This window comes from Bombina bombina, chromosome 11 (assembly GCF_027579735.1).
Source record: "Bombina bombina isolate aBomBom1 chromosome 11, aBomBom1.pri, whole genome shotgun sequence".
NCBI lineage: Eukaryota > Metazoa > Chordata > Amphibia > Anura > Bombinatoridae > Bombina > Bombina bombina.
Window position 1 is genome coordinate 178,042,301 of NC_069509.1, and position 14,952 is coordinate 178,057,252.

A 14,952-nucleotide genomic window follows, 5' to 3' on the forward strand; every position below is an offset into this window, starting at 1 on the left:
AGCTCATCCTTTCAGTTGTCCCAGGACAGACACACTAATATGCTGCTTAGAAATCCTTTACAATGGGAGGTGGCTACTGAGGAACTTTTGAGGTAAAATATCTTTCTTTTTTATATAGAGATGTTCAGGTGATATTTTCTAGTCAGCTTTTTACAGCTATGCTGCATCACTTTCAAGTGTTTAAACATTTGGGTATTATGGCCCTTTAAATAATGCCACTGAGAGAGTGTAGAGAGAGAGTGCTGACAGTTATGGAAGGTCATAGCAGACCTGGAGTTTTGTTCTAATAATTATCATCTCTCCCTTCTTTCTCTTAAAGGGACACTGAACCCAACTTTTTTTTCTTTCATGATTCAGATAGAGCATGAAATTTTAAGCAACTTCCTAATTTACTCCTATTAATTTTTATCTTCGTTCTCTTGCTATCTTTATTTTAAAAGCAGGAATGTAAATCTTAGCAGTCAGCCCATTTTAGGTTCAGCACCATGGATAGCACTTGCTTATTGGAGGCTTACATTTACCCACCAATAAGCAAGCATAACCCAGGTTCTCAACCAAAAATGGGCCGGCTCCTATGCATCACATTCCTGCTTTTTAAATAAAGATAGCAAGAAAACGAAGAAAAATTGATAGTAGAAGTAAATTAGAAAGTTGCTTAAAATCGCATGCTTTATCTGAAAGAAAACTTTTTGGTTTAGTGTCCCTTTAACTCTCTCCACTGCCTCCTCTCTTAATTTTCTCTTTTTACATCTCCCTTCTCTCTCAGGCCTTATCTTCACTTTACACTCTTTCCCCCACTCTCTCATATCTCTTCACTCCTTTTTTTTTTTTTTTTTTTTTCTCCACTCTCTCTTAACTTTATTTTCTCCTCCACTTTCCCTTATTCTCTCCAATCTCTCTCTGCACCCGTTTACCCTTTTTCAGAACATTCTAAGCACTAATGGGGTCTCTACAGCCCTAGAGGAATAACATACCCTTGCCCATGGATTTTTAATATCCCTTTGGATAATATTTTTAGCTAAAAGTGTGTGTTTGTCAGTGCTGCAATAAGAGAATATATTGTGGAAATACAATGTGCTATCTTTACTACTTACAACACGTCACTAGACTTTGGATAGTGAGTGAATATTGATTCACTCATTATTTTTCACTCGCCACTGTTAAATTTCCACTCGCCTGGAGTTCCTGAAAAATTTGTCATCAATTTGTTTTTATATAATTCACCATAAAGTATTTGGGAACTTTTTGTAGGTAAATCATTTGATAAGTTTTTTTTTTTTATATAGGATTGAAATATAACCCAATGATTGCAAAAGCCACTAAAATTCCTGAGTGTGGTTAAGGTTCAGAGGAAGCCATTACCAGGACTTGTGTATAAGAAGTAATATATATTTACCTGTAAACATTCCATGCAAAATATATTTGATCAATTGCTATGTGGCCCATTTAAAGGGATAAAAAACAAAATGCACATTGTATTTTGATCTCCAAGATAATTGTGTTTCTCTATCCTTCTCTTTATCCTTCTATCATCTAAATGCCAAAAATATTATTATTACTATTTTTTTCTCATTCTCCTGATATCCCTAGTTGAAGAAACAGCAATGCATTACTGGTATCTAGCTGAACACATTGGGTGAGCCAATGACAAGAGACATATACGTGTAGCTGCCAATCGGCAGCTAGTTCCCAGTAGTTCATACCTGCTTCTGACTCTACTTAGGTATACTTTTTCAACAAAGGATACCAAGAGAGAACCAAATTAAATAATAGAAGTGTGTGTGTGTATGTATGTGTATATATATAGATATGTGTGTATGTGTGTGTGTGTATATATATATATATATATATATATATATATATATATATACATATGTGTATATGTATGTGTGTGTGTGTGTGTGTGTATATATATAGATATGTGTGTGTATATATATATATATATATATATATGTGTATGTGTGTGTATATATATATATATATATATATATATATATATATATATATATATATATATATATATATATATATATATATATATATATATATATATATATATATATATATATATATATAATGTGTGTAGGGCTGCAACTAACTATTATTTTCATAATTGATTAATCGGCCAAATCAATTATGAGATTCGTTGTCGACTATTTTCATTATCGATTATGACGATTAGTTGTTGCAGCTCTATATCTGTGTGTGTACTCCCTGCCCTCCAGACTACAGCAACATACAGACCAGTATCTATGAGTAAAATGCCCCCAAACCTCTGCTACCAAATCACTATTGGACCATCTTTTTTATTTTGTTTTCTTCTCTCCCTCACTCTCTTACTCTTGTGAAATACAAATAAACTTTGATCAAAAGCAAAATAACAAAAATATTGATCATCGTTCTTGAACAATCATTTAATCTATATCCAAACATTAAGAAATCTGTAACGGCCATCAACATATATAATAATTTTATCTGCCGATGGCTGTAACGTATAAAAGTGTTTGTATTTACTGATGGCCATTACAGATATTCTAATGCCAGCATTAAAGGGACATCAAACTTTTTTCTTTTTTTTCTTTCATGATTTAGACAGAGAATACAATTTTTAAAATCCAGTTTACTTCTATTAACAAATTTGCTTCGTTCTTATTCTTTGTTGGAGATATCTAGATAGGTAGTGTGCATGTGTAGAATACAGTGATGTGCAGTCACTAGAGGCAGGTGAGGCAGTGCTTCACCTCTCATATGGGCAAAAATATATATTTTTTTATTGGCTTTAAAAAAAAATTGTAATTTTTTTTCCCAGCATTTTTTTTCTCACAGCTATATGTTGTGCAATGAAGAGGCACAAGCAGGTCTGCCCACCATTACACAACATGCTGCGCCATCTACTGGATGCAAGTGGTTAAGATCATTGCATGGCCCATTAACTGCTTATTTGAGGCAGTCCTATTTGGGCTGAACCAATCCAGCGAGAGGCATTAGTAAGTGGAATATAGTGTTGGGGCTGGATGTTAAATCATATAAAACAAAACAAAAATGGAAAAAAACAACTTTCATATATTTTGTTGCTGTCCTGTGAAGCTGCCAGCTTTGCTAAAGTGAAAAAGAGAGTTCTGTTCTTCCCCTCTAAGTGCAGTGGAATGTGCCACTGTCACTTCCTGAATCCTTCCAGAGCAGGAGAGAGGCACAGAGAGCAGTGTTTCACCCACATCTTATTAAAGTAAGATTTTACTGATAGGGATTCTGTTAGTGAAAATGATAATTTAATGAATGTGGTTTAGTGTTTTTTTTACTCTTTTACAGCAAAGGATCGTTTTTGTATTTTGTTTACTCAAACTTTACACCCACTAACTTAGCAGCTTGCCTCTGTACTTCACACTAAATTATAGACTAATTTTCTGAACTCTCTGTAGCTCTGCTGTTTTATTACTTTAAAATGCTGTGGTCCCTCTCCCCCCCCCCCCCCATTGTGTGTGTGTGTGTGTGTGTGTGTATCTCTCTCTCTATCTATCCATCTCTCTCCTTATGTGTTTTTCTCCCCCATGGTCTCTTTCTCTCTCTGTCTCTCTTCCTCCCCCTCTGACTCTCATCCCTTATGTAATGAAAGAATCTATAAGCATAATTTGCAGCATTAAAGTAAAAAGTATGTTTTAAACATATTTTAATGGGCATGGAATTCTAGATCTCATAATCAGAGCAAGCATTGTGTTATCTGGCAAGAGTTTCTGTTACAATCCTTTTAGACTAAAATCAGATGTTTACTAAGTTGACCAGTTTTCCAAGACACCATTTAAAGGAACATGAAACCCATATGAAACCCATATGCAAATTTAAATAACTTTCCAATTTACATCTAATATCTAATTTTCTTCATTATTTTGATGTCCATTGTTGAAAATCATATCTAAATATGCTCAGTAGCTGCTGATTGGTGGCTGCACATAGATACCTCATGTTATTGGCTCACCCATGTGCATTGCTATTTCTTCAACAAAGGATATCTAAAGAATGAAGGCGTATCCTGCCACTGCCTCACCAGCCTCTGACGTCACTGCACGTCACTGGTAGAATACTACATAAAACTAAATAGTGCTGCCATCTAGTTCTCTTGCTAATGTATAACATTGTTGCAAAACTGCTGCCATATAGAGCTGCAGTCACGTGCACGCTCCTAAACTTACCGTCTTGCTTTTCAACAAAGGATAACAAGAAAACAATGGAAAGTTGACAATAGAAGTAAATTGGAAAGTTGTTTAAAATGGTTTGTTCCATCTAAATCATGAAAGAACAATTTTGGATTTTATGTCATGGCCACTCATGTTTGCATTTAGATTGTGTTTGTTTATATTGCTTTTGGCCACTGTTTACTTGTTTATTACAGTTTAAGCACAGTGCACATGACCAGTCATTTCCTGGTATGTCTAGGTGTTTGGGGGGGGGGTTGAGATCAGTGCTGGGTAACACTCTCGTTATCTCTATGGCTATCGCTTTCTCTCATTCGCTTGCTCTTTCTTTTCTCTCTCTCGTTCTCTTCTGTTTTAACTCATTTGGTTTGTCTGAAAAAGTTGTTGTCTACCCCAAGATGTCGCATAAATAATCCACTTTTTTCCTTTGAGTTATGCCTCGAGATGTGCTAGAAAGTGGAGATAGATAAAATGTGTGTAAAATAAAACTCGTACACCGCCATATAAAGTAACACCTTTTGTGCTCTGGCACGTGGTATAACGCTATGCAGTTACAAAGAACGTTTCTTCCAGACTAATAGCGGCTATAAACCATAATTACTATTAGTTCATTGCCATGTGATGGTACCGACTCTCTGAGCAAATGGTCCTTCCATTATGATTCGATCCATTTGCTGTTAGATGATTTACAAGCTAATTGCCCTCTGTCTGACCGGCTGTTGCTGTGCAAGATATTCTAAACTATCAAGATCACATTAAACCCAACATTTTGCTTTCATGATTCAGATGCAATTTTAAACAACTTTCCAATGTACTTCTGTGATCTAATTTGCTTAGTTCTCTTGGTATTCTTGGTTTACAAAAAGCACACCTAGGCAGGCTCAGGAGCTGGGAGCTAGCTGCTGATTGGTTGCTGCACAGATGTCTCTCTTCATTGGCTTACCTGTGTGTTCAGTTAGCTCCCTGTAGTGCATTGCTGCTCCTTCAATAAAGGATTGCAACATAATGCAGCACAACTGATAATAGAAGTACATTGAAAAGTTGTTTTAAAATCGTATGTTCTGTCTAAATCGTGACGGAAACATTTTGGGTTTTATATTCCTTTAATGTGCCGTTAAAGGGACACTGAAACCAATTTTTTTCCTTGATTCAGATAGAGCATGACATTTTAAAGGGCCAGTAAACCTAGAAAATAATGTTAGATAATTCTGCACATAGTGCAGAATTATCTAACATTATATTAGTGCTAGCTTTCTGTTACATAAGATTATCGCTTGAATTTTTATTATAAAAAAAGAGGGTTTTTCAGACCCGCTCTCTCTGGTTTTCCCTCTGAGCGCATCTGGGCAGCTGTCTAGTCACAGCCCGGCCCGATCGCGCCATTACACTCAGTGCCGCTCACTCCCGCTATCAGAGCAGGAGCGAGCTACATTAAGTGTAATGGTGCGACCGGGCCGGGCTGTGACTAGACAGCTGCCAGACACCCTCGGTGAAAAAAAAACAGACCCACTCAGTAGAGCACAGAGGGGGTTTCTGAAAAACCCTCTTTTTTTTTTTTTTTTTTTTTTTTTTTTTTTTTTTTTTATAATACAAATTCAAGCGGTAATCTTATGTAACAGAAAGCTAGCACTAATATAATGTTATATAATTCTCAGAATTATATAACATTATTTTCTAGGTTTACTGGCCCTTTTAAGCAACTTTCTAATTTACTCCTATTATCAATTTTTCTTCGTTCTCTTGCTATCTTTATTTGAAAATCATGAATGTAAATCTTAGCAGCCAGCCCATTTTAGGTTCAGCACCATCGATAGTGCTTGCTTATTGGAGGCTTAAATTTACCCACCAATAAGCAAGCATAACCCAGGTTCTCAACCAAAAATGGGCCGGCTCCTATGCATCACATTCCTGCTTTTTAAATAAAGATAGCAAGAGAACAAAGAAAATTTGATAATAGGAGTAAATTAGAAAGTTGCCTAAAATTGCATGCTCTACCTGAATCATGAAAGTAAAAAAATTGCTTTTAGTGTCCCTTAAAGTCTCTTTAACCTGTTAACGACCAACGTACCCTGTATATCCTTGATCCTTAAGGGTTTTACTAATGCAGCGTCACCGACAGCGGAGGCACGCAGATATAGTGCGGTCTGGTCGACATTGGCAGGAACTGCTCTATTTCCGGCACATGTGAGTCGGTGGTTGTTAAGTGGTTAAATATTCCTCACTTGTTCTGATTCCAGTACATTTTATGGCTCTGTTTAGAATGGCAGCATTTACTTGGCAGTTCTGATGCAGGATCGTTTTAAACGGAAATTAAACCTCTTTAGCGTTTGTGTTAAGATCAGACTTGTCCCACACTAGCCAGAGATCCCAAAAAGGAAGCCGTAGCTGCAAATCACCTAAACCAGCTATTTCATGTGCAGGTTACACAATTTGCTTTTTGGCCTCTCTAGGGAGAGTGGGAGAAACGCATTTTTTTTTTTTACACAAAAGTAGCCGGTGTTTAATGTCTTTCTAACATAACTATTGACCAGCCTCTCTATATTAGCCTTGCGCATTTGGCTATTTGTTTTATAAACTAATGGTGAATATGGCAGCATTCAGGTCTTTTCGATGCCAGGTACTTTCGTGTGATGGCGCTACACACAAGATCTAGCGTTGCACATGTGTAATATTTGAGTGTGCCGAATGGGATTTCTGCTTCCAGTCTTATACGAATACTTACTCATTCGTGCTAGCTACTGTTTCCTGCCGGTGGCATTTACCTGTAATGTATTTCAGAATGCGGGTTCATACAAAGCTTGACCTCTACAAAACAGATTTCTGCAGCTGTAAGCCAGTGACATGAAAGCCGTTAATTTTTTCTCTTCATTTTACAGACTCTTGTTTGTTAGAATGGGCAGTCCTTTTTTTTTTTTTTTCTTTCGTGATTTACATTGTTTAGCTGATATAAATATCCTGTATGTTAATATGTCCTAAATGTGTTTTCGTTTACTGTTGCAAAAACATGAATTTTTTTGTATGATGCTAGTACTGTGAATTTAAAATTTGCATTTTTAATGACTTAATTTAATAATAAATTAAAGGTTTGGATTTCCTTATACAGTGCACTTGATTTTAGATACTATACATCCTCCGGGTTACTAGGTTCAAACAGACAAAATATTGATGGAAATTTAATGATCAAAAGTAAAGGAAATGTAAAAAAATAAATAAAGTAATAGCAATTTTTAAAATGACAATAAAGGGACATTGTACACTAGATTTTTCTTTGCATAAATGTTTTGTAGAGAATACATTTATACAGCCCACCAGGGAGTGTTTTTGTAACAATGTACAGTTTTGCTTATTTTTTAATAACATTGTGCTGACTCCTAACCAAGCCCCAAAGTATCAGCTGTAGACTAAAGTCTACAGATTCCTGCTGCTCCTGTTTATGTATGTCTTTTCATATGCAGGGGGGTGTCTGCTCTTTCTGCTTTCTCAGCCCATTTCACAGGGTGCCCCAGCCTAACTTCATCATCAGTGCTAAACTGGGAGCTACTAAGTAAGTTTTTACAATAGGTTTTATACTGGATGTTTAGATCAGTATCTGTGCATAGTCTTCTTTATAGCAGTGTCTATTACTTCAGTTATATGAAAATTGGTGTACACTGTCCCTTTTCTTGCTTTGTATAGAGAGAGTGATTTTCTCACGCTCCCTAGGAAGCCAAAAATCAAATTCTGTAACCTTTTGAAAATGTAGGTTACAGATGTTGCTTTTTAGCCTCGGTGGTGTGTGACAAAGCAATATTTACACAAAACAAGAAGTAACCTACCGATTTATAAGGGACAGTCTACTTGACTGTTAAGTACAACTACAGGAGGTCGGTTACTATTTGTTTTTTTCTCTGCCTGTAGCTCTTTAAACTCATTATAGTAGCCAGTTGGTAAAGCTCTGTGCCTTTATACACAAGGAGCTAGCGACACACTTGCAACATTATCCGATTGCTTGTGCTTCCTGTCCCTCACGGACAAATCAGATAATGCAAAAATGGTAGAGGGCAGATACGCTCCAGAGCCTCGGGCACCGCAACCGCCTCTGGGAACCTAACCATGGGTCCCATCCCTCACTACTGTGCTTTTGCAGGTTCTCAGACAGAATGCAGGTAAAATTACGTTGTGGGGGGATGGGACCCATGGTTAGGTTCCCAGAGGCGAATGCGGCGCCCAAGGCTCTAATTAGAACAGAGCGCTCTGGAGCGTATCTGCCCTCGGCCATTTTTGTATTATCTGATTGGTCCGTGTGTCCGTGAGGGACAGGAAGCACAACCAATCGGGTAATGTTGCTAGCACCTAGTCTTTTTATACTGGGCGCTGCCATCTTGGTACGTGCGTATTGTATCCTGTGACAGAAGCAACGCACTTTTATAGTACAGTGACGTGACTTTTTAACAGCTGTACCTGGCACTTAGCTTGTACATAGGAAGCAGAAGTTACATTTTTGCTGTTTTTTTACAGTTTAGAAGTTACACAACAATCAGGAATAATATAGAGAAATGCAGCCACTGTAAAAATGTACAGCTCCCTCTCTGTATTGTGTAAACTGAAGTGTGGGTGTACCACGGCTTGCCAAAAACACAACAATATCACTGATCTATGAATGTACAACACCAATTTCTTGTGGCAGAAGAATTCCTACATTCCAAGATGGTGGTGCCGAGTGTGAAGATGCAGAAGTTCAGAACCCATTAATTTTAATTGGTTAAAATAAGAGAACAGCTTTGAAGACAGCTGCAAGTACAGGAGAAAAAGCAATACCATGGTGAGTAATAACCATCCTACTGTCGTCATACTCATCTGTTTAATGTCCCTTTAAAGGGACACTGAACTAAAAAAAATTCTTTCGTGATTCAGATAGAGCATGAAATTATAAGCAACTTTCTCATTTACTCTTATTATCAAATTTTCTTTATTCTCTTGGTATCTTTATTTGAAATACAAGAAAGTAAGTTTAGATGCCGTCCCATTTTTGGTGAACAACCTGGGTTGTCCTTGCTGATTGGTGGATAAATTCATCCACCAATAAAAAGTGCTATTCAGCTTAGATGCCTTCTTTTTCAAATAAAGAAAGCAAGAGAACGAAGAAAAATTGATAATAGGAGTAAATTAGAAAGTTGCTTAAAATTGCATGCCCTATCTGTATCGCGAAAGAAAAAAATTGGGTTCAGTGTCCCTTTAACTCATACTGGTTTAGTAAATACACATATTTTTCCATCTTACTATGGGAAGAGGCCACAGCTGCATTCCTTACTTGTGGGAAATACAGAACCTGGCCACCAGGAGGAGGCAGACACCCCAGCCAAAGGCTTAAATACCTCCCCCACTTACTCATAACCCCAGTCATTCTTTGCCTTTCGTCACAGGACAGTCCTAGAATAAATCCAAGCAGAGAAAGAAGCCCACCGCGTCGGCATGAATGGGCGGTCCCCGGTCCTCTTCTGGATCGTGTAGGGGGCAGTATTGTCGCTCCTTTCAGTCGCTTGGTTCAGTGTCGTGCAGGATCCATGGGTCCCGGAGGTCATAGATATACATAAAAAGCAAAGGCAGTAGCACCACTTGAAATAGTTACTAATTTATTGGAAGTGCAGCAAGATAAAAACAGCAACATTTCGGACTTGCATGTCCTTAATCATGCATAAATTGTAACAGATGTGGCTGACCTAAATAGCACTCTAAACCCCTCCCTCTGATATCACAGTAACTCACTCATGAGTAACTCACTATATAACAGAAAAAAGTGCATTTGATTTTAAAGAAACAGTACATAATAAATACACAGATAAATACAAAGGTAAAGTTACCTCAATGGAGGCAATTTCACATTCTAAATTCCCAAACCTGGATAATATAAATTAGACAGACATTCATAACCTAGAAATGAAAAATATATGCAATTTTTATTAATCCATTTTTACAAGAATGGTGATAAATCCCAATCCTTATTCATTCCCAAAGGTATACTACTTTCCAAATGATAGAGACAAGAGGCTCAAACAAAGAGAGGCCTTTTGGATCTATCACCCCCACGTCTGTCTATAGGAATGTTCAATAATTTGAAATCGCAATTGGCTCACTGTATGTCTAGCTTCCTTAAAGGGACATGCAACTGGTGATTTCTCAACCCTAGTCCTAATGTTTGATTTATGCTCGACAATACGGTCTCTGACCCTTCTTGTCGTCTCTCCAACATATAATAGTACGGGGATGAAAAAAATAGGAACCTCTGATTAGACTATTGCAATTTATACATCCCAAACAGGGAAAACATCCCATTCTATGGGATCCTATTAGAGTCTGTCTTTGTATCCTACCGGGACCTACATCAGATCTAATCATTTTATCCCTCAAACTTTGAGAATGTTTATAGGCTGCCATAGGAGTTTTTTTAAAATTCAGTTATATGAGGATGACTTTGTTTTAAAATTCCCCAATGTTTATTATTATTATCATCATTTTTGGGCTTTGAGTATTAAACTGCGAGACAAACGCTACTCTATCCCTATTTTCAGATTTTTTCTTTTGTATATTTGTAGCCAGTAGTGTAGACCTGGGAATTTGTAATACTTCTCTTTCCTTTTCTATCAATTCATCTGGATAGCCCCTTTGTTTAAACAGTAAAGCCATCTCCCTTAGCCTCTTGTCTAATACTGTATCAGTGACTATCTTACGTACCCTAAGGAATTGACTTTTTGGTAGGGACTTTTTCAATGCTAAGGGATGTGATGTCAGAGAGTGCTATTTAGGTCAGCCACATCTGTTACAATTTATGCATGATTAACGACATGTGAGTCCAAAACGTTGCTGTTTTCATCTTGCTGCACTTCCAATAAATTTGGTAACTATTTCAAGTGGTGCTACTGCCTTTGCTTTTTATGTATATGTTTGGGTATTTGGTGTGAGGCCTGGCAGTAAGCACACTACACTGGTGCTTGTTTACCTTGGACTTTATTCCTGGAGGTCATAGCTCAGGGTTACAAGATAGGTTTTAAGTGTCGGCCACCCAAGGGCAGATTCCTCCTGTTTTCCTGACCAGAAAGGAGGGAAGCCTTTCTGGGGTGTGTATGGGATCTGTCCTCTAGGAGTTATTTTTCTATCGCAGTGAGAGGTTTGGGATACTATTCAAACCTTTTTGTGGTCCCTAAGAAGGAGGGAACTTTTCGTCTGATTCTGAACCTAAAGTGCTTAAGCAGGTTTTTAAATGTCCCCACGTTTAAGATGGAGACCATAGGGGCCATTCTTCCCCTCGTTTGAGAGGGGTAGTTCATGACCACGATAGATCTTAAGAATGCTCCCTTCTCGTACCAATCCTCAAGGACCACTTGTATCAAGTACCAGGGTAGAATTCTTGGGTACTATAATATTCTACATAGACATGAGAATATTTCTAACAGACCAGAGACGTTGCAAGCAAGCTTCAACATGTCTTGCCCCTCCATACACCGAGCCGTCTGTGGCTCGTGTATGGAGGTGATTGGTCTCATGGTGTCCAGCTTGGACATCATTTCCTTTGCCAGGTTTCATCAATCATCAGGGGGGAACGAGAAGCTCCCTAGTTTTGAGAGAACTATCTCAGATTCTGGTGTGGGGGATACCCGAATTTGTTCGCTGTCAGCGATCCACATTTCGAGTGTGGACAACTGGGAAGCGTATTTCCTCAGCAGACAATCCTTTCATCCGGGAGAATGGTCTTCCATCCCGAGTGTTTGCAGAGATTTGCAAGAAGATCTTATAACATCTCAATACCAAGCTACCCAGATAGGGGTCGAGGTACAGGGATCCTCAGGTGGAACTAACAGATGCATTAACGGTGCCTTGCAGGTTCAATCCAAGTTATCCTTTCTAACCGTTACCACTACTTCCTTGTGTAGTAGCTTGAGTCAAGCAGGCGTCAGTGATACTGTCTGCTCCGTCTTGGCCGCGAAGGCTATGGTTCTCAGATCTAGTGGGGATGTCATCATCTCCTCTGTGGAAGTTACCTTGTCGCAGGGATCTGCTGACCAAGGTCTTTGTTCATTAATGTCTAGATTATCTGAGGCTGACTGCGTGGAGATTGAAAGCTTAGTCCTAGCTAAGAGGGATTTCTGAGAGAGTTATTTTTAGTCTCATTCAAGCTCGTAAGCTTGTTGCTCATCGCATCTATCATAAGGTGTGGAGGACCTACTTATTCTGTTCTCCAGGATTAATTGGAGAAGGGCTTTTCTGCAAGTCCCCTGAAGGGATAGTTTTCGGCCCTGTCTGTGTTGCTGCACAAGAGGTTTGCAGAGCTTCCAGATGTGCAGCCATTTGTTAAGGCTCTGCTGGGATCAGACCTGTGTTTAGATCTAAGGCTCCTCCTTGGAGTTTAAATCTTGTCCTCGGGGCGAAACTACAGGGGGTGCAGAAAAACGTTTAAAATGAAAAACGTTGACCTGCCACTGCCTGCACTGATATCATGTGAGTCTGACATAATGCTTCACTAGTGACTCTGACAACAGGGGTTAGTGCTTCTGTTTTACCCATTGATGTTTGTGTGTGTGTATGTGACTGTATGTGTATTTATTTATTTATGTATGTATGTGTGTGTGTATGTTTGTTGAACCAGCAAATTACAGACCTTGTTGTTACAGCATGGGGGGGGGTAAACAGTGTCAATATACAGTACCACTATATACAGTATGGAGAGGCTGGACCATGTCACAGACTACTGTGGTCACTTTATAAAGTACTGGGGCGGGTAGGGTCAGGCCAGCCATCTCACCAGCAGATTACAGACTGTGTCACTGACTCACTATATACAGTACTGGTGGGATAGTGTCACTATATACAGTACGGGGAGGGGGGGGGCTGGACCATGTCACAGACTACTGTGGTCACTTTATAAAGTACTGGGGCGGGTAGGGTCAGGCCAGCCATCTCACCGGCAGATTACAGACTGTGTCACTGACTCACTATATACAATACTGGTGGGTTAAACAGTGTCACTATATACAGTAATAGGGGGTCAGACCATCTCACAGACTGTGGGCACAGGGTACCTCTTTTTGCAGACTTGTAATCTGATTCACGTTTTTTTTCTGTGTTAAATGTAAAAAAAAACCGTATCAAATTCACTTTTTGGGGGGGGCGGGGCTTCTTAGATTCTTGCACCTGGGAGCCTATGCATGAATTAGACATTAAATTATTGTCTTGGAAGGTTCCTTTCTACTGGCTATTGAGCTGTAATCATCAGGAGGCTTATGTCCCGCTGTCTCTATGCTAAACGGAAGACACTCCTCAGCCAAAAAGATATGGAAGTCGAAGAGGCTCTGACCCCTACGCTTCCCGGTAAAGAGAACAAACAGAGAAAGAGGTTTGTCTAAAATCCTTCGTGGCCCAAAGATAGAACTTCAAGGCACAAACCACATCCAGAAATACGTTATAAACGTTCCTTCGACGAAGAAGGAATAGGACATAAGAAAGGAACCACAATCTCTTGATTGATGTTGCGAATTGACCCCAACCTTAGGAAGAAAACCTAACTTGGGTCGTAGAACAGCTTTATCAGTATGAAACTCCAGACAAGGAGGGAAACATTGCAAGGCAGCAATCACAGATACTGCGCGCAGAAGCATTCTACGAGAGCAGTGGTTTCCTCTTGGGCCTTCAAAAATGAGGCATCTATGGATCAGATTTGTAAGGTGGCTACCTGGTTCTCCTTACATAATTTTTCCAAAATTTTACAAGTTTGATGTTTTTGCTTCAGCTGAAGCAGCCTGCGGGAGAAAAGGTTTTGCAGGCTTGTGGTGCCCTCAGATTAGGGTTCGCCTCTCCTTTTTTCCCCTCCCGTTGGCATTCTGTGTACTCTAGAGCTTGGGTATATGTTTCCCACAAGTAAGGAATGCAGCTGTAGACTCTTCCAATATTAAGATGGAAAACATAAATTATGCTTACCTGATAATTTCATTTCCATCTGTATGGGAAGAGTCCACTGATCCCACCCGTGTTCTCCGATGGGTGGCCCTAAATTTGAATTTTTTCAGCAGAAAGTTCATATCAAAGTTAGCATAAAAAAAATTACAGCCAAGAGGTGTAAATTAAATAGATATGAACCATTATGTTGTATTAGAGCCCACACACACTCCATATTTATTATAGCACTAACCTGTTGATCCACAGCACTAAACATAAAAACGTTTATTAATGATTATTTAACATAAGTCTTAAAGCTTTTAACACCATCAGAGATACCTTCTTGGTAGGTAGTAAGCCAATCAGATGCTGTAACCCCTTGAGACCAGAAATTTGCTCCTGTTGCCCTGAGTTATGGATCCTGGCAGATAGGTTGTGTTGGTAGGTCGGAGACAGCTGGCATGGCATCTGATTGGTTATAGAGCGTGTCTTGTTAATAAAGGGGGGGGAAGCCTCAGAAAGGGGAGGGGCGCAGCCTGCAAGCTGTGACTAAAGGAGCCGGAGCAGGTACAATAAGTTACTTCTATGATCTTTTATTTTCTTCAGAGGCATTCAGGCACAAGTGCAGCGTTAAATAATAGAACTGCATTCATGAAACTGTTATGTTTAGTGTCCCTTTAATTCTCAATACAGCACTAAAAGGTGCCATTACAGCTAGATGGGAAATATTCAATAGGAAACGTGGACATTGAAAAATAATAGAAGCTCATGTTTGCAATAGAGTTTATTATAAGTTATATTTAAAAGGGACGTGGAAGTCGAAATTAAACCTTTCAAATAGACCAAACAAAAAAAA